Raw genomic sequence first — 23,283 nt, 5'->3', positions numbered from 1 at the left:
CTAGCAAATTCTTTTCAAACTCAAAATCATATTGGGTAGCTAACTGTGGCAGCGGGGGCGTGGTCAAGCATCGGTCTGTGACCGGAGGGTGGAGGCAGGGAAGGTAAGTGGCAGAATCACTGCACCTGATGTTAGTTAATCTGTGTTTGTGTGTCTTCCCCAGTGACTGTGCCCTATATGAAGAGAGAGAGAGCAGAGGAAGGAAGCTCTCTCCCCAACCAGACGACTGGTGTGTGTGTGTGAGTGCGCGCACGTGCATGACTAGAGAGTAGAATGTCTGAAAAGACTAAAAATAAAGAGTTTGTGGAACTTAATTCTGGCCTGCCGTCTTTCTGTGCTCCACCCACGCGAACTGTTACAGTGGTGCCGAAACCCGGGAGTCGAGCACAGGAAAAAGAACAGCCCCATGGAGTCCTCCCCCTTCGCGGACCTGGTCCACACCCTCGCCATGGCCCAGCAGAGCCAGCACCAGGTGCTAGTCACCCTCTGAAAGGAGCAGGAGCACTGGTTCGAGGCCCTGGTGTTGGCACAGCAGGAAGACCGAAAGGCGTTCCGGCACCTCCTCGTGTCAGTGGGGTCCACCACCTCCACCGCCGCGGGCCCTTCTCCCCTCACCCTCACTAAGATTGGCCTGCATGACGACCCTGAGGCCTTCCTCATGCTCTTTGAGCAGGCAGCAGAAGCCTCGGGCTGGCCAGTGGAACAGAGTGCGGCGCGCCTCCTCCCCCTGCTAACAGGTGAGGCACAGCTGGCCGCACTACAGTTCCCTGCCGACCGCCGGCTGGTCTACGCGGACCTTCACCGGGCCGTCCTCCAGTGGGTGGGGCGCACCCCTGAACAACAGCGTCAGCGCTTCCGCGCTCTGCATCTGGAGGAAGTCAGCCGGCCATTCACGTTTGGCCAGCAGCTCCGGGACGCCTGCTGGTGGTGGTTGAGGGCCGACAACCGCGACGCAGAGGGGATCATCGATCAGGTGGTACTGGAGCAGTTCATCACCCGCCTACCAGAGGGAACCACGGGGTGGGTCCAGTGCCACCACTCGGCGTTGCTGGATCAGGCTATCGAGGTGGCGGAGGACCATTTGGCGGCTGTTCCGATGGCAGGACAGTGGACATCCTCTTCTTCCCTCTTTTCTCTCTCTCTCCCCCCCTCTCCTCCTGTGTCTCATCCTCGCCCTGTTCCCCCACCACAGAGGTGGGGGTCAGCCCCACCCCACCCGGCCCATCGCACCCGCGGTGCCCTCCCGTTTTTCCCTTCTTTGTCTGTCTCTCCCCCCCCCCCTCAGGTGAGTGAGCCCCAGAGCGCCGGTGCAGAGAGGAAGCCCGGGCCGGTTTGCTGGCGCTGCGGGGAGCAGGGCCACCTCCAACATCAGTGCTCAGCAATGGAAGTGGGCGCAGTGGTTCGGTTCCCCGACATGCCAGGAGCCGCCCCCGATCAGGCTGGAGCATATCGCATACCGGTGAGTATCCAAGGGGATACATATCAGGCTTTGGTGGACTCTGGCTGTAATCAGACCTCAATTCACCAAAGCCTGGTGCAAGACGAGGCATTGGGGGGAGCACAGGGGGTGAAGGTGTTGTGTGTGCACGGGGATGTTCACAGCTACCCTTTAGTGTCGGTCCACATTCTTTTTCAAGGGGAAAAATTTAGAGTAAAGGCGGCGGTTAATCCTCGCCTCACCCACTCAATAATTTTGGGGACTGATTGGCCAGGATTCGGGGAGTTAATGAGCCATCTAGTGAAGAGTGGGTCCTGCTGTAGTTCAGCAGGGGGAGGTCCTGGTGTTGCTTTGGTGGGAGCAGCTGTCACAGAGCCGTCTACGTCATCTCTGCATCAGAGTGAGGAGCAGCAGGCCCCTCCCTCTCTCGGGGAACCCCTCGGGGATTTCCTATTAGAGCAATCATGAGACGAGTCTCTGCGGCATGCGTTTGACCAAGTGAGAGTAATTGATGGTCAAACGCTCCAGCCAAATGCCACCCTGTCCTTCCCCTATTTTTCTATTATGAAGGATAGGTTACACCGAGTGATGCAGGACACTCAGACTAAAGAGCAAGTCACGCAGCTTTTGATTCCAAAGAGCTGCCAGGAATTGGTATTCCAGGCGGCTCACTTTAATCCCATGGCTGGACACTTAGGGCAGGATAAGACACTAGCCCTACTAATGGCCTGGTTCTATTGGCCAGGGATTCGCGGCGATGTCTGTAGTGGTGTACGGCATGCTGCGAATGCCAGTTAGTAAATCCCGCAGCCATTCCAAAAGCGCCTTTGCGCCCTCTTCCATTAATCGAGACCCCGTTTGAAAGAATTGGGATGGATCTCGTCGGGCCATTAGATCGGTCAACACGAGGATACCGCTTTATTTTAGTTCTGGTGGACTATGCAACACGATACCCGGAAGCAGTGCCTCTTCGCAATATCTCAGCACGCAGTATTGCGGAAGCGCTCTTCCGCGTCATCTCCCGAGTTGGAATCCCGAAAGAGATTCTGACTGACCAAGGCACCTCGTTTATGACATGTACACTGAACGAACTGTATGGGTTATTAGGTATTAAACCGATCCGCACCAGCGTTTATCACCCACAAACGGACGGTTTAGTTGAACGGATCAATCGCACCCTCAAGAATATAATTAAAAAATTCATAAGTGAGGACACATGTAATTGGGATAAATGGCTCGAACCCTTGCTCTTTGCAGTGTGAGAGGTTCCCCAAGCCTCCACGGGGTTCTCCCCATTTGAATTGTTATATGGGTGTAAGCCGCGCAGCATTCTAGATGTGCTGCGAGAAAATTGGGAGGAGGGACCTTCACCAAGTAAAAATCAAATTCAATACGTTATGGACCTGCGCGCAAAACTCCACACATTCACACACCTAACCTAGGAGAATTTGCGGCAGGCCCAAGAACGGCAAACCCGCCTGTACAACAGGGGTATGCGCCTTAGGGAGTTCGCACCGGGAGATAAAGTTCTCGTACTGTTGCCCACATTGAGCTCCAAATTAATTGCCAAGTGGCAAGGACCCTTTGAGGTCACATGGCGAGTCGGGGACGTCGACTACGAGGTGAGGCCAACGGACAGGAGTGGGGCGCTACAGGTTTACCACCTCAATCTGCTCAAACTCTGGAACGAGGAGGTCCCCGTGGCATTGGGTTCGGTGGTTCTGGAGAAGGTGGAGCTGGGGCTGGAGGTTCAAAAGGGAACATTGGCATCGCGTACCTCTCCGGTCACCTGTGGAGACCACCTCTCCCCGACCCAACTCGCGGAGGTCGCCAAGTTGCAGACCGAGTTTTCGGACGTGTTCTCGCCCCTGCCCGGCCGCACGGACCTCATAGAGCACCACATTGAGATGCCCCCGGGGGTGGTAGTGCGCAGCCGCCCTTACAGGTTACCCGAACACAAGAAAAAAGTGGTTCGGGAAGAACTCGAGGCCATGCTCGAAATGGGCAGCATCGAGGAGTCCCACAGTGACTGGAGCAGCCCGGTGGTCTTGGTACCCAAGACCGACGGGTCAGTCCGGTTCTGTGTAGACTATAGAAAAGTCAACGCGGTGTCTAAATTCGATGCGTACCCAAAGCCTCGTATTGATGAGTTGCTCAATCGACTAGGCACAGCTCGCTTTTACTCGACACTGGATTTGACAAAGGGTTATTGGCAGATACCCTTGACTCCATTATCCTGAGAAAAAATGGCCTTTTCCACCGTTCGGCTTACACCAGTTTGTCACACTTCTTTTTGGGCTGTTTGGGGTGCCCGCTAGATTCCAGCGACTGATGGATAGAGTCCTCCACCCCCACGCCACCTATGCAGCTGTGTACCTAGACGACATCATTATTTATAGTAATGACTGGCCGCGGCACCTACCGTACAACACCTGAATGCCGTCCTTAGGTCCCTGAGGCGGGCGGGTCTCACAGCCAACCCGAAGAAGTGTGCGATTGGGCGGGTGGAAGTATGGTATCTGGGCTTCCACTTGGGCAATGGGCAGGTGCGTCCCCAAATTAACAAGACAGCAGCAATTGCGGCCTGCCCGAGGCCCAAGACCAAAAAGGGGGTGAAACAGTTCCTGGGGCTGGCTGGCTACTATCATAGGTTTATACCTAATTATTCGGATGTCACCAGCCCGCTGACTGATCTGACTAAAAAGGGGGCACCAGATCCGGTCCAGTGGACGGAGCAATGCCAGTGGGCTTTATCTGAGGTGAAGGCTGCACTGTGCGGGGGGCCACTGTTACACTCCCCTGACTTTTCTCTCCCCTTTACGTTGCAGACGGACGCGTCGGACAGAGGGCTGGGGGCCGTTCTGTCCCAGGAGGTGGAGGGGGAGGCCCGCCCTGTCCTGTACATAAGCAAGAAGCTGTCGGTGCATGAGGGGCGCTACAGCACCATCGAAAAGGAGTGCCTGGTGATCAAGTGGGCAGTCCTCGCCCTCCGCTACTACCTCCTGGGGCGCTCTTTCACCCTCTGTTCGGACCACGCGCCCCTCCAGTGGCTCCACCGCATGAAGGATGCCAATGCGTGGATTACCCATTGGTATCTGGCACTCCAGCCCATTAATTTCAAGGTGGTCCACAGGCCGGGGGCGCAGATGGTCATGGCGGACTTCCTCTCCCTTCGGGGGGGGGGGAGGGGGGAGTCAGCTGCAGGCCGGACGGCTGCCTGGCCTGAGTCAGGCGGTGGGGGTATGTGGCAGCGGGGGCGTGGTCAAGCGTCATTCTGTGACTGGAGGGCGGAGTCAGGGAAGGTAAGTGGCAGAATCACTGCACCTGATGTTGGTTCATCTGTGTTTGTGTGTCTTCCCCAGTGACCGCGCCCTATATGAAGAGAGAGAGAGCAGAGGAAGGAAGCTCTCTCCCCAACCAGATGACTGGTGTGTGTGTGTGTGTGTGTGTGTGTGTGCGTGCGTGTGTGTGCATGACTAGAGAGTAGAACGTCTGAAAAGACTAAAAATAGAGTTTGTGGAACTTAATTCTGGCCTGCCATCTTTTTGTGCTCCACCCACGCGAACTGTTACACTAAGGCTGCTGGGCCATAGAAGGTTCACGCTGCACGCTGCATGCTGCACACTACACGCTACACGCGTGTAAAGAAAAGTGGACAAACGTAGCATGACTTGCTCTGGGCCATAGAACGGCGTTCACGTTGCACGCTGCACGCTGCACACTTCACGCGTGAAGCATGAAATGAACATGCACACTTTTTTCTAGGCGTGAAGACGGAAATTCCAGTCAATGCATGCGGTCACCGCCGCGCCAGCCAATCAGAACGGGTCTAGGGAGATAACTCTATGCTTTCAGGGGAAAACTTCAGAAAAAATATAATTGAATGGTATAATTGAAAAATAGTTCTTCATCGGGATTGTCAAGCAGATTATAGAATGTTCGGTGAAATTCACCACGGGTTTCTCTCAGAAGGAAGTGTTCTCGGCTCCAAATTCTGTACCTTTTTCTCTTCCTCTGTCTCAGTAAAAGCAGAATGAGGCAATCGTCCTCATCCGAAGAGTCCATATTGTTGGTTATTGTTGTATTACTCGGTCAAAGTAGAACAGACGCAACACGTGAACATCCAAGCATGAAGTTTAATGGCCCAGGGTCCGGTTCTTCACGTGAACGTGTAGCGTGCAGCGTGCAGCATGCAGCGTGCAGCGTGAACCTTCTATGGCCCAGCAGCCTAACATTACTAGAAAAGAAAGATTTCTACATTTTGTTTATTTGGCAAGGTTATGCTAAAATATATTTCTGAAAGGATTTCAGATAAGTTAACGTTATTCATGTTAGCGTAACTCCATTTTTACATGCTAGCTAACAGTGTCCAAGTTAACTAGCTATGTGTTAATGTTAGCCGTGGACAAGGCTACAGCAACTTGGTGGGCAAATCCATAGAAAGTCATTTCACTAACGAGACTGCATAGCTATTGCAATGTTATCGCTAGCTCTAAAAGCACAGACAACTTTGTTGCAAGCTTTCTCTTGGAATAAAACATTTACCTACCTCAATATGCTTCCATAGGTTGGACGGCGAGTTTTTTGTAGGCCGTGATAGGGTTTGTTTTAGGCAAACAAAGCAAACATTTAAAATGAAACAAATCTTTAATCTGAAACATGGGTTCGAGGTATGGCCCTGGGGGCATGTATTCCCCAGAAGAACCGCCTCCTTCCATTCTGCCATCAACTGATAGTGTTCAAATAATGCTGCTGAGAAATCATTGATCTTGATTTTATACAGTCTATGGACGTGACATGACTCTAGTGATTACTGATAGGCTGTCTCAGTGTCACCTGTGAAAAAAAACAATCACGTTTTAGAAAAGAAAAGAAAAAAACATCCACTTTCAAAGCTGCTTCATAGTAACGAATAACAAGAACCTTGATAGAAATGTAGTGGAGTGAAAAGTATGATATTTGTCTTTCAAATGTAGTGAAGTTAAAGTCATAAGTTTCCAAAAAAAATAATACTCAAGTAAAGTACAGATACTCCAAAAGTGTACTTAAGTGCAGTACTTAAGTAAATATACTTCATTACTGCCCACCTCTGATGAAGGGTACAAATAGAGGGGACTGCCCCAGTTGTACACTTAATGGTATAATAATGTTTGTTTTTCTTAATTTTTATTAACTAAAAGACGCTTCAACTTTTTTATGTACAAAAAATGCTAAATGTATAAGTGTATAAAAAAATAGCTGCATGTGGTGAGAATACACATGAAAGGGATAAAATGGACATACTGTACCAGACTGACAGTCGATTCCTCACTATCTACCAGTTTCATGGCATTAACTCTGATATACGATGCCTGTTGTTCTCTCTCAAAGTCTTTTGTCTCTGGATGTCTTCTGGGTTTTGTCTCTTCTAGCTGACAGTAATAAAAGTGGGTCACCTTCCATTTTGTGTGGTTCTTTCAACAGGATGCTTTACAGTTTTGCCTACGAATGACAGCAGAACTAATGCGACCCTTCCTCTCGTACAAACCATAAATGACTGTTTTTCCTTTTAAACAACCACATATTGTACCACAGAGAGCTGAAATGCAGTGCTTTTAAAAGCCAGTAACTGCTTCAGATCTCTGACGTGTGCTGAGGTCAGGGGAAAGCAGACAGCCGTGTTTCAGTAATGGAGAGGGAGAGAAGGGAGACGGTCGTATCACTGTTTCCTCATCCTTATCCTGATGCTATTTTTAGGATGAGCCCTAAAGCCCGACTCGCTTGATTTACTCACGGACAAGTGGAGATTGGTGCAGATTTGCAGACAACACTGAGATATAATCAGTAGCCCTGCCTACTTTTACTCATTAGCAAATTTTAGGCAGATAGTAATAAATATATGTTTAATTTTATCTTTCATTTTCATTGTGTTCCTTTTTTCACCTTTTTTTCATTTTTGTCAGTGTACCCCTTGGTGTTTTCTCTTTCTCTTTATTGTTTTAAATGTAATCATTGATTTTAGGTTATTTTTATTGAAATGCCAGTATGCTGTTATTTCAAAGCTCATTATTTCAAGATATCTCATTTTTTTTATTGAATACTTGGTTATTTTTTTCAAGATGCTATCTTATAATATGGACTTAATTTATGAATTCAAGGTGTACTATCTTAATGTTGCTTTAATCACTTCATAATTGTATTATTGCAACTGACTAGCTCGTTAATTCAAGATATAATGCAGTTATGCTGATTTAAATGATCATTTCAAGACATTATTGAATTGTTTTGTCGTAATAACTCATTATTTTGAGATCTCATAATGATTATTGCTTTTCTTTCTTTTCAGTTACATTTTCATTTGTTAGACAAGATGCTGTTGCCTAAAATTTCAGTCCTTTTGCAACACTTGAGTGGAGTACTTGGCACCATTAGCCTATTTATTTTAATGTCCAAGCTTCAAAAGGCAGAAACGTTCCTGGTTTAAGTCTTAAAGTTTGTACCTGCTTTTTTAGTAGAAATTGAGATTATTGCAATATGGTGTACCTTAAGGTTCTGCATTTGGCATGCTTTTGTTCTTTCTTTATAACCATTTGGACTTGAAATTCACAAATACAGTGTCTATTTTTATTTTCATGGTACACAGGCATATTTTGCCTAGCAAAATTTTGCACATTTTGCCTCGCAGTACAATTGTTGATTTCACCCTGAAGGTTTGACCTGTATCTTATTAAACCAAAAGGATGTTAAGAGCCTTAATCTAATGGTTTGTCATCATCTGATGATGTAATGTAAGTGACATTTTTAAAAAGTATTATTATTATTATTATTATTATTATTATTATTATTATTAATTATTATCTGAGAAACAGTAAAACACTTTTCCAGTCTAAATCTAGACACCAAGAGTGCGATTACAAAGTCACCAAAACATCTGTAAAAATAATTAATGGCTGTTGTAGCTTATAGGGAGCAGACGGCTAATTTCTGTAACAAGCTCCTTAATGAAATTACAGTTTTTATGAGGCAATTTTTATTAAACAAAACATAGTTGTTGTAATTGTGTGATGTATAATGCTCATTATATGAGAAAACATGGGCTGAATCACAATGCAATGTTCTTCTTGTTTAAAAGTTGTAGAATTACTTGGAGGACTTTTCCTTGTTCAGCCCAGTTAGGGGAGAAGTATAAAAGCATGTTGTTGCTCATTAGTGTGGGGACACGACATAGCAGTCTGCTGTGGGCATTTTTCTCCAGGGAACATCGATGAGTGAAACACAGCAAATTATGTGCTAAACTGTTATCGGTGCTGTAGCTAACATGACTGTTTAATAAAATAATCTGTTCCTAATTATTGCAGGAGAAGTATAGTTTACTTTTGTACTTATAATTGGTTGAGTCTTGTCGATTTTAGTAAATATCAATCTTGTAAAAGACAAGAAGAAGAAGAAGGATTATTTATGATTATTATATTGTGAGAATTCTGTTAAGGTTGAAGCTTGGTGATTCTTCATTTCTCTGATAAAATATTTGAACAAATATAATCCACAGTGTTGATAAATGATGTCCTGGTGTCTTCATTGAATGAGTAATTAAATGAGTAATTAAATTAACTATTTAAAGCCATACTATCCACTAATATGCTTCTCTTAGCCTAATTGTTTACACAGTATTAAATTTATTGTAGATGTACTGAGAGTTAATATTCAGTGAATGTAACTGTTTAAATCCTGGGGTAATTATAAAGTCTTTAAAGCTGTCCTCATAGTTCTCAGTGGAACATTGCCTATTTTTTGAAGAGAAGGACTTGATTTCGACACTTCAGTCAAAAGGAAATCTTGGTGTCTAATCTGTGGGCTTGGTAAGCCTTTTTTATATCCTCCCTCACTTTTAGTGTTTGTATGCAGAGCTCTAGGACCTCTCCTGACCTTTCGATTTGTGTTCTTGGTTCCTCAGGTTCTTGCAAAGTCTCAAAGGGGGTAGGGTCAGGAATAGCATGGCATGGAGAACAGGAAGTCATAGAAAGGTCTGTATATTCATGAGGACAGTATTTGATTTTGACTCAAAGAAATATAGAAACTTTTTCTGCAGTTTCTAACAGTGGCAACTTTTTTTTCACGGAGGGCATTTGTCGTGTGTCCAGGCTGTATGACTCAGCTGGAATGAAAGACGGCAGCCTCAAAGGGAATTCACAATGAGCCTGGCTCAAGCATTTACATCACCGCCTGCCATCAGCGAGCCATCTGGGACTTTGGCTCTGACGGTGAAATCTTAATGTTCAAATTTCTGATGACCCCTACATGCTGATAAATACAACATTTTATGCCTGTGATGTCTTCCTCACCATCCTTTTAGCAGTTGGTGTGCGTCCTTTGGCCCTTTCCTCTTTTCAAAACTTGGTCTTCGTTTGCCTCCAGGCTAGCACTGCGTCTCGCTCTTCTTCCCCTGAGTCGCTCTGGCTCAGTCTCTGAGGCCGACTGCTGATTGAGCGCCTTGGCTCGTCCCACCCTTGGCCTGTGGAATTAGCTTGGTTTCATTGAATAATGAAGTGGAATGTGCACCCAGTGCTCTAATTAAAACCCATGGTCATTCATCTATCTAATTGCTCTAGCGCCTAGCAGGATCATTTCCTTCCCACTGTACCATTCCCATGCAGGGACTTGGCCTTGTGCCCAGTACATAGCAAAGACAAACCTGTGCAATTTCACCTGCAAGTGAGCAGAATGAATATGGTGTATGCACAAATGTGGTGTTTAGAAAATTTTGAAAGTTATTTGAGTTTATTCACAATTGATTGTGAGATAAATTGACTTTCAGGATTCATTAAATGAAAATGGAAGGAAAGCAGTTTTGAATTCATTTTATTTGATGTAAGTTGAGTCTAGATTGAAAAATACTCTATAGCCAAGTTTCTAGACAAAAGAGAACAAGGTTTTTAATAATAACACCCTGTGTGTTATGGGTGCTGGAGGTGTGGTGAAATTTGGATCCAGAAGCAGAACACATACACAGACAGTAATCCAAAAAATAAGGTGGGTTTAATCCAGGGAAAGGGCGTGGCAAAAAGGTAAACAAACTAGATGATGAAACAATAGCAAGAATAGTCCAGGTAAAAAGGAGACAAAAACTTGACAAAAAACAAGGCAGGCAAGGGCAAGAAAAAGGCTAGTGCAAAAAACCATGAACAAGAAAAAACACTAGAGAGAAAAACCATGAAAAGCATAAGAGGCACAGAAATGGCTAGAGTAAACAAACGAGACGTTCTGGCAAAGTCTGTTTCTGAGAACGTCGCTTATAAAAGCAGTGGTGAAAACCAGGAAGTGAATTCAAGTGAGCGCTTGCTGAACAAGGAAGCAGGCAGGATGGAATTCCTGTCCCGGCTCCGGATCGGCATTGACGCGGGAGATACGCAAGCTCTGGAGTGGATGTCTGGGGCAGAGCATGACAGTACCCCCCCAACAAGCGCCTCCAGGCGCTTTAGGAAGCACAGGGAAGTCAGAGATAGGGGTTGGGTCCAAGATGAACCTGTTGGGGACCCAACTTCTCTCCTCGTAACCAAAGAACTGGAGACCAGAGGTTTTAGTTGTGATACATGGAATGTGGGGTGAATGCGTTGCATGGTGAATGGTAGTGCCAGTCTGATGGAACATGGATTGATTACCTTACTGATGAGGAATTGTCCCACGTATCTGGGAGCCAGCTTGCGGGAGACGGTTCTGAGGGGCAGATGGCACGTGGAGAGCATGACTCGCTGCCCCACCCAGTAGGTAGGTGCCTTAGAGCGGTGTTTGTCAGCCTGTCTCTTGGATGCTAGGGTGGAGTGTAGGAGCCTTCTCCGGGTCAACACCCACATCCTGCAGTGGCGTATGAATGTCTGGGCTGAGGGTACAGTGACCACCTCCTCTTGGTTGGGGAAGAGTGGTGGTTGGTAACCTAAGGAGCATTGGAAGGGCGAGAGACCTGTGGCAGATGAAGGCAGGGTATTGCGAGCGTATTCAACCCAAGATAGATACTTACTCCAAGAACCGGCATCCCTGGACACCATGCACCTGAGTGCCACCTCCAAATCTTGATTCGCCTGTTCCACCTGGCCATTGATTTGGGGATGGAAACCTGAGGAGAGACTACAGGAGGCCTCAATGAGTTTGCAGAAGGCCCTCCAGAACTGCACAGTGAACTGAGGGCCTCGGTCGGAGACGATGTCAATGGGCAGTCTGTGTATGCGGAAAATGTGGAGGATGAGTAATTCGGCGGTTTCTTTAGCTGTGGGAAGCTTGGGCAGAGGGATGAAGTGGACTGACTTGGAGAAACGGTCAATGACTGTGAGAATGGATGTGTTGCCAGGTGACAAGCCAGCTTGGAGCCATAACCCCACTGCAGCACCTGGGTTTGCACAGAACGGGGAACAAACAGATGGTTACGTGGTATGTTGCTTGAGTTACCGTCCTGCTCCAGGGCCTTCTGCACTAACGTCTCTATCTCAAGTAGGGCGGCCCCCACCAGACAGCGTGGAAGGATGATGGTTTTGGGCATTCTAGACTCCTCCTGGCAGAAAGAGAATATCCTGGACAGGGCATCGGGTTTGCCGTTCTTGGAGCCTGGGCAGTAGGAGAGAGTGAAATGGAATCGGGAGAAGAAGAGAGACCATCGGGCTTGCCATGAATTGAGACGTTTGGCGGACTTGAGGTATTCTAAATTTTTTTGGTCGGTCCAGACAAGGAAGGGGAGATCTGATCCCTCAAGTCAGTGCCTCCACTCCAAGGCCAGCTTGACAGCCAACAGCTCTCTGTCGCCAATGTCGTAGTTTTGTTCGGTAGGGGACAGCCGGCGAGAGAAGAAGGAGCAGGGGTGGACCTTGTCATCATTGGCCCTCTGGGAAAGAACAGCCCTGACCCCTGACTCGGAAGCGTCGACCTCCACAATGAACTGTTTGACCGGATCAGGTATGGTGAGAATGGGTGCTGTGGTGAATTTATGTTTAAGCATGGAGAAGGCTCTCTCTGCTTCCTCCCCCCACTTAAATGGGCTCTTGATTGAGGTCAATGCTGTGAGAGGTCTGGCCACTGTGCTGAAGTCATGGATGAAGCATCTGTAGAAATTAACGAACTCCAGGAAATGCTGGAGCTCTCATCATGAAGATGGGGTGGGCCAGTCAGCAACTGCCTCAAGCTTGAGGGGGTCCATCTGAATCCTCGCCGGGGAGATGATGAACCCCAGAAACGAAACAGAGCTTTGGTGAAATTTGCTTTTTTCCACCTTGACAAACAGCTTATTTTCTAGCAGGCACTGGAGGACCTGCCAGACGTAACCTCAATGTTCCTCCAGGGAGTGGGAGAAGATCAGGATCTCATCCAGGTACACAAAAATGAAGATGTTGAGGAAGTCTCTTAAGACGTCGTTAACGAGTGCCTGGAAGACTGTGGGCGCATTGGTCAGGCCGAAAGGGACCACAAGGTACTCGTAGTGACCAGTGGTGGTGTTAAAGGCTGTCTTCCACTCATCCCCCTCCGATTCTGATGAGATGGTAGGCATTGCATAGATCCAGTTTGGTAAATACCTTGGCTCCCTGGAGTAATTCAAAGGCCGTGGTCATGAGCAGTAGTGGGTAGCGGTTCTTGACCGTGATGGCGTTGAGACCTCAATAGTCAATGCAGGGGCGGAGCGACTTGTCCTTCTTTTCCATTAAGAAGAATCCCACTCCTGCTGGGGAGGAGGAAGGGCAGATGATCACAGCTGCCAAAGATTCGGAGATGTACTTCTCTATGGCTTGCCTTTTGATGGGAGAGAGTAGAGTCGCCCTTTGGGTGGCGCTGTCCTGGGCAGGAGGTCGATTCCACAGTCATAGGGTCTGTGAGGAGGGAGGGACACTACTCGGGTCTTGCTGAAAATGAGTTTTAAGTCCAGGTATTCTGGAGGCATGTGAGAGAGGTCAGGAAACTCGCTGGTTGAAGGCTGCGGTGGTTTGGCGGGAGGCAGAGCGGAGTTCAGGCAGGAAGCTAGGCAGGACTAGCTCCAGCCTAGGATGGTGTTGTCGGCCCAGTTTAGGTGAGGGTTGTGCTGCATTAATCCTAGGATGATGGGTACGTGGGGGTCGTTCATGACGTGAAGTTGGATGGTTTCTGAGTGGTTACTGGAAATCCTCAGGGTGAGCGGGGCAGTAAGGTGGGTGATGGTGGTCAAGCCGGTGCCACTGAGTGTCAGGACAGTGAGAGGAACGTCGAGAGCGAGTAACGGGATTACCAGATGCTTGATGGTGGCAGAGTAGATCAGGTTCCTGTCCACCCCTGAGTTGACAAGGGCCTGGAGGTGGTGATGCTGGTTGTCATGGATGATGATGACAGGGAGTAATGGTCAATCAGCAGGGGGCTGGTTCCGAGTGTTGCCCACCAGGGCCCCTCGATTCACTGGTGGGCTCGTCCTTTTAACGGGCAGGCTCGGTAGATGTGTCCTAGCTAACCACAGTAGAAGCAGGCCCCTGTGCTCCGCCGGCACTGTTGTTCCTCCGCTAACACCCAAACCTGGTCTACCTGCATGGGTTTGACGGACGAGGTGGGAGGTGGAGAGGAGGTGAAGCTGGGGTGGGTCTTTTCTCTCCTCTGTTGCTGGATCTGGGCGTCGATAGAGTTGGCGAGGTCCATGAGGCTGGAGAGGTCTGACAGCAGTTCCTGCAATACCAATTCATCCTTAATGGTGTCGGACAAGCTGTGCAGGAACGCGTCGACCTGGGCACTCTCGTTCCAACCTCACAATGCCGCCAACATCCGGAACTCGATGGCGTAGTCCGAGGTAGACCGGGACCCCTACTGCAGCTCCATGAGTTCTCTAGCCGCCTCCCAGCCAGACAGAAAGCAGTCAAAAGTTCGCCTCATCTCCTTGGAGAAATCTTTGAAATTGGAGCAAAATGGTGCATCGGCGTCCCAGACCACTGTTCCCCACTCTCTAGGTCTTTGGCTGCCCTAGGCGAGATTGAGTTTTGGCGCCCCCCCCCCAAGAAAAAAAACCCTCTAATAACATCTAAATAACACTTTAATCTAATCACTCTATTCTATTACTATTAAACAATGTACGGTGCATGGACAATAAACAAGAAGTCATTTTTATCTTTTTCATTATTGTTATTATTGTTATCATTATTAACATAAAGTGTCACAAAGTAAAATGACCACACAAATTCAATACATATCTCCATATAATGGGCAAAAACTCTTCCGCACCCTGTTCAAAGTGTAGTGCATGGGCAATAAACAAGAAATTATTTTTAGTTTCTTTTTTGCTATTAAAAGTTAAGTCATCTCTGAAGAATTAACAAATTAAATGAATAAAAAATTCTACAATTCTAAATTGTGCAAACTTAAGCACCCTGTTAGGACATCAATGGGCTGTATTTTCAAACAAAAGTGCTATTATGGGTACTTTGTTATTGAAGTCTATTGCTGTTTGCATCTAGTTAGCTAGGCAGACATTGATTCAGGCATCTAAAATATTAATTTGCCACTATAATGGTTGATATGAGAGATTAGATCAGACTTACCTCTATACTTGGCTCTATTTGTTTCTTCCTGTAGCCTTCATTTGCGCCCTTGCGCACCTGAGAGTTTGGATTTCTTCATTTAAGCACTTGTAGTCTGGGCTACTTTTTGCAGTGGATAGCCATTCTCATTCCCCGATGAACACCACTCCCCCTGCCCCCCTTATAACCTATCATTGTGCATTTTTAGTAGGCATAAGGAAATCACCGACCACTACTGCGTAGGTTACACTTGTTTTTCAACCTTTTTGAGCCAGGGCGCACTTTTTTCAATGAAAAAAATCTCAAGGCACATCACCAATAGAAAATGTTGACTGAAACTAAAACGCTGTTGCCAATATTTACAATATACAGTCATTCTATAATTTTCCACGGTACACTTGGTGATCTCTCACGGCACACTAGTGTTCCGCGGTACTAGAGTTCGGCAGCACAGTGGTTGAAAACACTGTACACCACTGATGCACTTGGTAACATCTCCATTCAATAACTCCATCCCTCCTTTTTGGTGGGGTTTTGGTCACCCTTGGCGCCCCGGGCACACTTTGCGCTCTAGGCAATTGCCTAGGTCACCTATAGCAATCGCTGGCTATGATTACATGGCCAAAACAGAGAATAGCCGCGGATGCGCACTTGCGCGCCCGAAGACACACTATAGACAGGGCGAACCACTGTTGAGCGCTTATTGTTTCATGATTAACAACCACCACCCCACCCCACCCTGCTTTTTTTTTGACAAATCGCACCCTGACTACATGCTTTGCTGTACAATTAAATTAGGCTAAGACATTATAATGCTGACTCATTTTCAGAATAGTGGAAGTCATAATTTTTCTCCACCCATTTCTGCGCCCCTGGATGGACGCAGCACCCTTAGCATTTGCCTATATTGCCTATGCCACGGGCCGGCTCTGTCCCCACTCCCTGGCCTTGCCAGTGAGAAGTGTGATGGTATATGCTACCTGAGAGTGTTCTGTGGGGAAGGCCAGAGGTTGCAGTTCTAGGATCAATGAGCATTGAGACAAAAACAATCTGCAAGTACCTGGTTCTCCATCTTAGGGCTGAGGCGCTGGGAGTCTTGGCTCAAGGAGAGAGGCAGTGGCAGGAGCTGAAGTAGGAGACGGCTGGGCAGGGGTAGGCATGGCTTGATAGTGCTGCATCTGCGTGGTGAGGAGGTTGAGTGAGTGGCAAGGTTCTGAATAATTTGTTGTAGGTCTTGTTGGTGGGTCCCGAGGAGAATCCCTTGTTGCTGGACAGCCGTTCTCAGATGGGCGAGTTCCACTGGATCCATGTTGGCCAGAACGCACTGTTATGGGTGCTGGAGGTGTGGTGAAATTTGGATCCAGAAGCAGAACACATACACAGACAATAATCCAAAAAATAAGGTGGGTTTAATCCAGGGAAAGGGCATGGCAAAAAGGTAAACAAACTAGATGATGAAACAATAGCAAGAATAATCCAGGTAAAAAGGAGACAAAAACTTGACAAAAAACAAGGCAGGCAAGGGCAAGAAAAAGGCTAGTGCAAAAAAACCATGAACAAGAAAAAATACTAGAGAGAAAAACCATGAAAAGCATAAGAGGCACAGAAACAGCTAGAGTAAACAAACGAGACGTTCTGGCAAAGTCTGTTTATGAGAACGTCACTTAAAAAGGCAGCAGTGAAAACCAGGAAGTGAATTCAGGTGAGTGCTCACTGAACGGGGAAGCAAACAGGATGGAATTCCCATCCCGGATCCAGATCAGCATTGACGCGGGAGATACGCAAGCTCTGGAGTGGATGTCTGGGGCAGAGTATGACACTGTGTTTCTTTTCTACACTCTCAGAAAATAAAGTACATTATTGTACCTTTAGGGGTAAAATAGCTTGTCACTGAAGCAGTACCCTCTAAGGCAGGGGTCTTCAATCCTATCCACAAAGGGCCAGTGTGGCTGCAGGCTTTCATTCCAACCAAGCAGGAGCTACACCTGATTTCACTTGTTTAATCATTTCACCCTCATCTCCAATCAACAATCAAGTGAGCCTCCAATTTGGCTGTAATGAAAGCCTGCAGCCACACTGGCCCTTTGTGGATAGGATTGAAGACCCCTGCTCTAAGGTATTTATTTGTACCCTTTAGATACTGCTTGGGAACATATATGTACTTTTTTGGCCCAGAAAGGTACACATAGTTACCTTGAGGTCTAGTAATGAACCCGAGGGGGTACATTAGTGTTGAGTGTACCTTGGGGAACAGAAATGGATTCCTACTGTACCCCTGTTTCTGACAGTGTATTTAGCGTATACATAGACAAACCAATCAAGGAGTAACACAGAACAGGTAAACACAGTAAGAAAACAAGGATTAGCACAGAACAGGTGAATACAGTAAGAAAACAAGGAGTAACACAGAACAGGTAAACACAGTAAGAAAACAAGGAGTAGCACAGAACAGGTGAGCACAGTAAGAAAACAAGGAGTAACACAGAACAGGTGAACATAGTAAGAAAACAAGGAGTAACACAGAACAGGTGAAGAGGTGAAATATTTTTCTGTACTAAGAGTGATAAAAAGACTGTCTTTCCTTCCTGATTTCTGAATTATAATTTCAGGTGTTGGTCTACCTTATTGATTAATTTTCATTCTCTCCTCAGAAGTATGAGCATCAAAAGTATGAGCTGCTAAAACATAGCTAAGTGGCAAGCTAAAGAATGAAGTAATAGCTAGCTAGCTAGACGTAAAACAATATACCGTATATTCTGGACTATAGAGCGCACCTGTATATAAGCCGCATCCGCTCTATTTTTAAAAAAAATTTAAAAAAAAGATATACAAGCCGCACCGGGCTATAAGCCGCAGATATCTATGTTGAAAAATTAGATATTTACTGCATGTACAGAACGATTTTGTACTGTAAATGTACATGTATGTACCTGAACAGATTCTTTCCGAACAGTGCCTTTTAACACGGCAGCAACTTTGCTGATTAAAACGGAACAGAACCAAGAGAAAATAACCGGTATTTATTTACCTTCATTTCTCCTGTGTTTGAAACCACAAGTTACTTTAATCATCTTCGCTGGATTTGAAAATAATTACCAGTTAGTAATTTGTCATGCGTGTTCGATCTGCTAATTCTTCTTTGCATTGATTTTTCGTCTATCTTATTTTTGATTCTACTTCCGGTTAGAGCGCCCCTAGCTCTCTCTTTTTTTTTTTTTTAGTCACCCAGGTTAGTTGTAGAATAGGCTCTTGAACCATACCCCAGTCCAGCAGGTGGCGGTAATGCACCTCATACATTAAGTTGCCAACTGCCATAAAAATCCAAGAAGAAGAAGAAGAGCGCCCCTAGCAGTGGAAGAAAAATCCACAGAATAGCCGCACCTTTGTATAAGCCGCATGGTTCAAAACCTAGGAAAAAAGTAGCAGCTTATAGTCCAGAAAATACGGTATTTCAGAAATGAAAGCAAATAACAAACAAAACTTTATCCATATACAACCCCGATTCCAAAAAAGTTGGGACAAAGTACAAATTGTAAATAAAAACGGAATGCAAAATTTACAAATTTCAAAAACTGATATTGTATTCACAATAGAACATGGACAACATATCAAATGTCGAAAGTGAGACATTTTGAAATTTCATGCCAAATATTGGCTTATTTGAAATTTCATGACAGCAACACATCTCAAAAAAGTTGGGACGGGGCAATAAGAGGCTGGAAAAGTTAAAGGTACAAAAAAGGAACAGCTGGAGGACCAAATTGCAACTCATTAGGTCAATTGGCAATAGGTCATTAACATGACTGGGTATAAAAAGTGCATCTTGGAGTGACAGTGGCTCTCAGGAGTAAAGATGGGAAGAGGATCACCAATCCCCCTAATTCTGCGCCGACAAATAGTGGAGCAATATCAGAAAGGAGTTCGACAGTGTAAAATTGCAAAGAGTTTGAACATATTATCATCTACAGTGCATAATATCATCAAAAGATTCAGAGAATCTGGAAGAATCTCTGTGCATAAGGGTCAAGGCCGGAAAACCATACTGGGTGCCTGTGATCTTCAGGCCCTTAGACAGCACTGCATCGCATACAGGCATGCTTCTATATTGGAAGTCACAAAATGGGCTCAGGAATATTTCCAGAGAACATTATCTGTGAACACAATTCACCGTGCCATCCGCTGTTGCCAGCTAAAACTCTATAGTTCAAAGAAGAAGCCATATCTAAACATGATCCAGAAGCGCAGACGTCTTCTCTGGGCCAAGGCTCATTTAAAATGGACTGAGGCAAAGTGGAAAACTGTTCTGTGGTCAGACGAATCAAAATTTGAGGTTCTTTATGGAAATCAGGGACGCCATGTCATTGGGACTAAAGAGGAGAAGGACGACCCAAGTTGTTATCAGTGCTCAGTTCAGAAGCCTGCATCTCTGATGGTATGGGGTTGCATTAGTGCATGTGGCATGGGCAGCTTACACATCTGGAAAGACACCATCAATGCTGAAAGGTATATCCAGGTTCTAGAGCAACATATGCTCCCATCCAAATGACGTCTCTTTCAGGGAATACCTTGCATTTTCCAACATGACAATGCCAAACCACATACTGCATCAATTACAGCATCATGGCTGCATATAATAAGGGTCCGGGTACTGAACTGGCCAGCCTGCAGTCCAGATCTTTCACCCATAGAAAACATTTGGCGCATCATAAAATGGAAGATATGACAAAAAAGACCCAAGACAGTTGAGCAACTAGAATCCTACATTAGACAAGAATGGGTTAACATTCCTATCCCTAAACTTGAGCAACTTGTCTCCTCAGTCCCCAGACGTTTACAGACTGTTGTAAAGAGAAAAAGGGATGTCTCACAGTGGTAAACATGGCCTTGTCCCAACTTTTTGAGATGTGTTGTTGTCATGAAATTTAAAATCACCTAATTTTTCTCTTTAAATGATACATTTTCTCAGTTTAAACATTTGATATGTCATCTATGTTATATTCTGAATAAAATATGGAATTTTGAAACTTCCACATCATTGCATTCCGTTTTTATTTACAATTTGTACTGTGTCCCAACTTTTTTGGAATCGGGGTTGTAGTTCATTTGAAATATTTACAAGTTGCATCTACAGCAGGCTCCAAGCGATTCCAGTTGGTGTGGATATGCTCATGTTTGCAATGTGGGGGCAGCATGGTGGTGTAGTGTAGTTAGCACTGTCACCTCACAGCAAGACGGTTCTGAGTTCATGCCCAGTGGCCAAGGGGGGCCTTTCTTTGTGGAGTTTGCATGTTCTGCCCATGTCTGAGTGGGTTTCCTCTGGGTACTTTGGTTTCCCCCACAGTCCAATGACATGCAGTTAGTCTAATTGGCTACTCTAAATTGCCCATAGGTGTGTGTGAATGGTTGTCTCCCAAGCCCAGAAATGGGAGGGTTGTGGCAGGAAGGGCATCCAGTGTAAAGCTACACTCCAATTAATATGACATGTGGATCAGTAGGGTCCACATGGACCCCAACCAGGCAATAGTGCTGCACATGCTTACTTTTGAGATGCCAGTCATGTTCATTACCATTTCACTGATTGGCAGTTGGGCAGCACGGTGGTGTAGTGGTTAGCACTGTCGCCTCACAGCAAGAAGGTCCTGGATTCAAGCCCAGTGGCTGGCAAGGGCCTTTCTGTGTGGAGTTGGCATCCTCTCCCTGTGTCTGTGTGGGTTTCCACCGGGTGCTCTGGTTTCCCCTACAATCCAAAGGCATGCAGGTTAGGCTAATTGGTGGCTCTCAATTGAACGTAGTTGTGAATGTGAGTGTGAATGGTTGTTTGTGTCTATGTGTCAGCCTTGCGATGACCTGGTGACTTGTTCGGGATGTACCCCACCTCTCGCCCATAGTCAGCTGGGATAGGCTCCAGCTTTCCTGCGACCCTGTAGAACAGGATAAGTAGCTACAGATAATGGATAGATAGATAGATGGATGGATGATTGGCAGTTGGTTACAAGGTTCCACCCTTTTAAAGAGGTCTACCAATCCTCATAAGGAGAAACCATGCATCCAGAGGTGGGACCAAGCCAAGTCTCTGCCATAATTTGGCATCATATAGCTGCAATGCATTCTGAGATTTTGAGTCCTGCCTTTGCACCAATGTCTCTATTAATTCTATCCTGGATTTCTCATTAATATGACACTGCTGGAAAATATTGATGGAAACTGCTCAGGCTATTTTTTTAGGAGTAAACAGTGAAAACTGTCCAACATCTCTTATGTTTGAGATCATGGAAATGTTTATTCTCCTATTAGACATCACTGTGGGTATGCTAGCAATAAAATAAAAATAAAAATAAATGTCCCCCTGTGACATCAGAGCTGCAGAGAACTGTTCGCTTCTCAAAATGAAAATATAACACCAACCAAGCACAAATTAGCACACAAACATATTTCGGGGTGAATTTTCCCTTTAAATACACTATAAATCTGCTGCAGTTTAAGCATCAGCACTTCAGCAATACAGACAGTAACCACAACAGCACACCATGTCAGAACCGGACACAGCTGGATGCCACTCATCTCCTGATTCATTCCCAGAGGGGAATCCAAGCAGGGGAGGATAAAAACGCTGCTTGCTTGAGAAGAAGACAGAAACAACAGACACACCAACGCATGTTTATTTCCACTTCTAACACTGAATACACAATCCCCGGAGGAAGAACAGCCTCCAGCTGGGTGGGGAGCCTCAACCCTCCAGCACACAGACCGAGCACACTCTCCTCCACTCAGTCACCTCTGAGCAGTTTCCTCTCTTGCTTTCTCACTCCATTCTAAATCGTGCTCTGAGGTTTAACTGACTGTCTCAGTCTCTGTGTTCATGCATCATCTATAAAACACTTGATTATGTTCATTTCTACACCTACATTCTTTTGTATGAAAGATAAAATCCAGAACCATAATGGGCTCCATTATCTGTTGTGTTTAGGGGAAACAGCATTCTTTCCCCCATTAGACAGGCTACGAAGAAAAACCTTTTTAGGAAGGTAAAGTTCAGTATACTATGTAAAGTGCAGTTTGTTCCTTTGGTGTAACCCTTAAAGATTCTGTGTAGAACCCTACAACAAATCTTTCTCTATTAGACAAGGCTCCGCTTTATGTAGAACCACTTTAAGAAGGTAAGTTCATTTCTTTTCTTTTCATTTCAGTGTAGATGTGTTCCACTATATGGTGGAACCCTTAAAGGGTCTCTGTACTTTGTTTTCCAATTAGACAGGACTGCAATTAGAACCTTATTAGGAAGGCAAAGTTTACTACCATATCTATAGAACCTTTGAAGATCCTAGAACAACCTTGCTAGGAGTTGTGCAACCCTTTGGTTGAACCTTAAAGTTCTGTGTAGAATCCTGTTACAGAGTCTTTTCCTGTCAGACAAGTTTAAAATTGATCATTCTTAGAATGGCAAAGTTCACTAAACAATCTACAGAACCTTTGAAGAACTTTGAAAACACTTTTTTTACGACTGGAGGTGTGAAGTTTGGCCCCAAAGCAGGGTTATCAGGGTTTCCTCAAAAGGCCATAGATTGCATGGATTACTGATGGAAATAATGGACAGATAGTGGGAAAATGGTTCCTCAAGGGTTCTTTGGAGAGGTAAATTTTCTAGCTTTTTAAAGAAGTTCTCAAAGTGGGGTCCATTGACCATCAAGAACCTGTAATGGGTAATCTTAGGAAAAAAAGATGGGTTCATCGGGGCTTGTTTGGAAAGTTAAGGGTTCTAGCTTCCAAAAAGGTTTCTCAGAGTGGGATCTTTGGACCACCAAGGATCTGTGATGTATGTCCACATTTAGAGGAAAAGCGTTCCCCATAGGTTCAGTGAATAGCTAAGGGTTCTAGGTATTTAAAGTGGGGTTCATTGACCATCAAGGATCCATGATAAGTACAGTTTTATACAAATACACTCTATCATGAGGACCATGATCATAATAAAATCCAAACATTTTCTTTTTTTTCGAGAATCCAACCCAACCCAACCCAACCCAACTCCCACCCAAAAAGTACACTTCCATCATGACTGAAATTTTCACAATCACAGTGTTTTCATTACTAGAAACTGTCACATGGCTGATTTTCCATCTGATACCTGTAACATCTTCCGAAGGCTTCATCTATTTCAGTTTGAGATTCCATTAAATCAAGAAGCCGTACATTAAGTGCTGATTTATTGCCCTATCCAGAGCCTCAGCCTCAGCTCCTTCCTTGCAAACTGAGTCCTTTCAGTGTTCTTCATTTAATCAGACATTTATGACAAGTTGAATATAGTAATAACCAGGAGAATAAAAAGTTTCTGGAATTCATTATGTAATTATGTGTCTCTCA

This window comes from Neoarius graeffei, chromosome 3 (genome assembly GCF_027579695.1).
Source record: "Neoarius graeffei isolate fNeoGra1 chromosome 3, fNeoGra1.pri, whole genome shotgun sequence".
NCBI classification, from domain to species: Eukaryota; Metazoa; Chordata; class Actinopteri; order Siluriformes; family Ariidae; genus Neoarius; species Neoarius graeffei.
Note: the sequence above shows the minus strand (reverse complement) of the source record.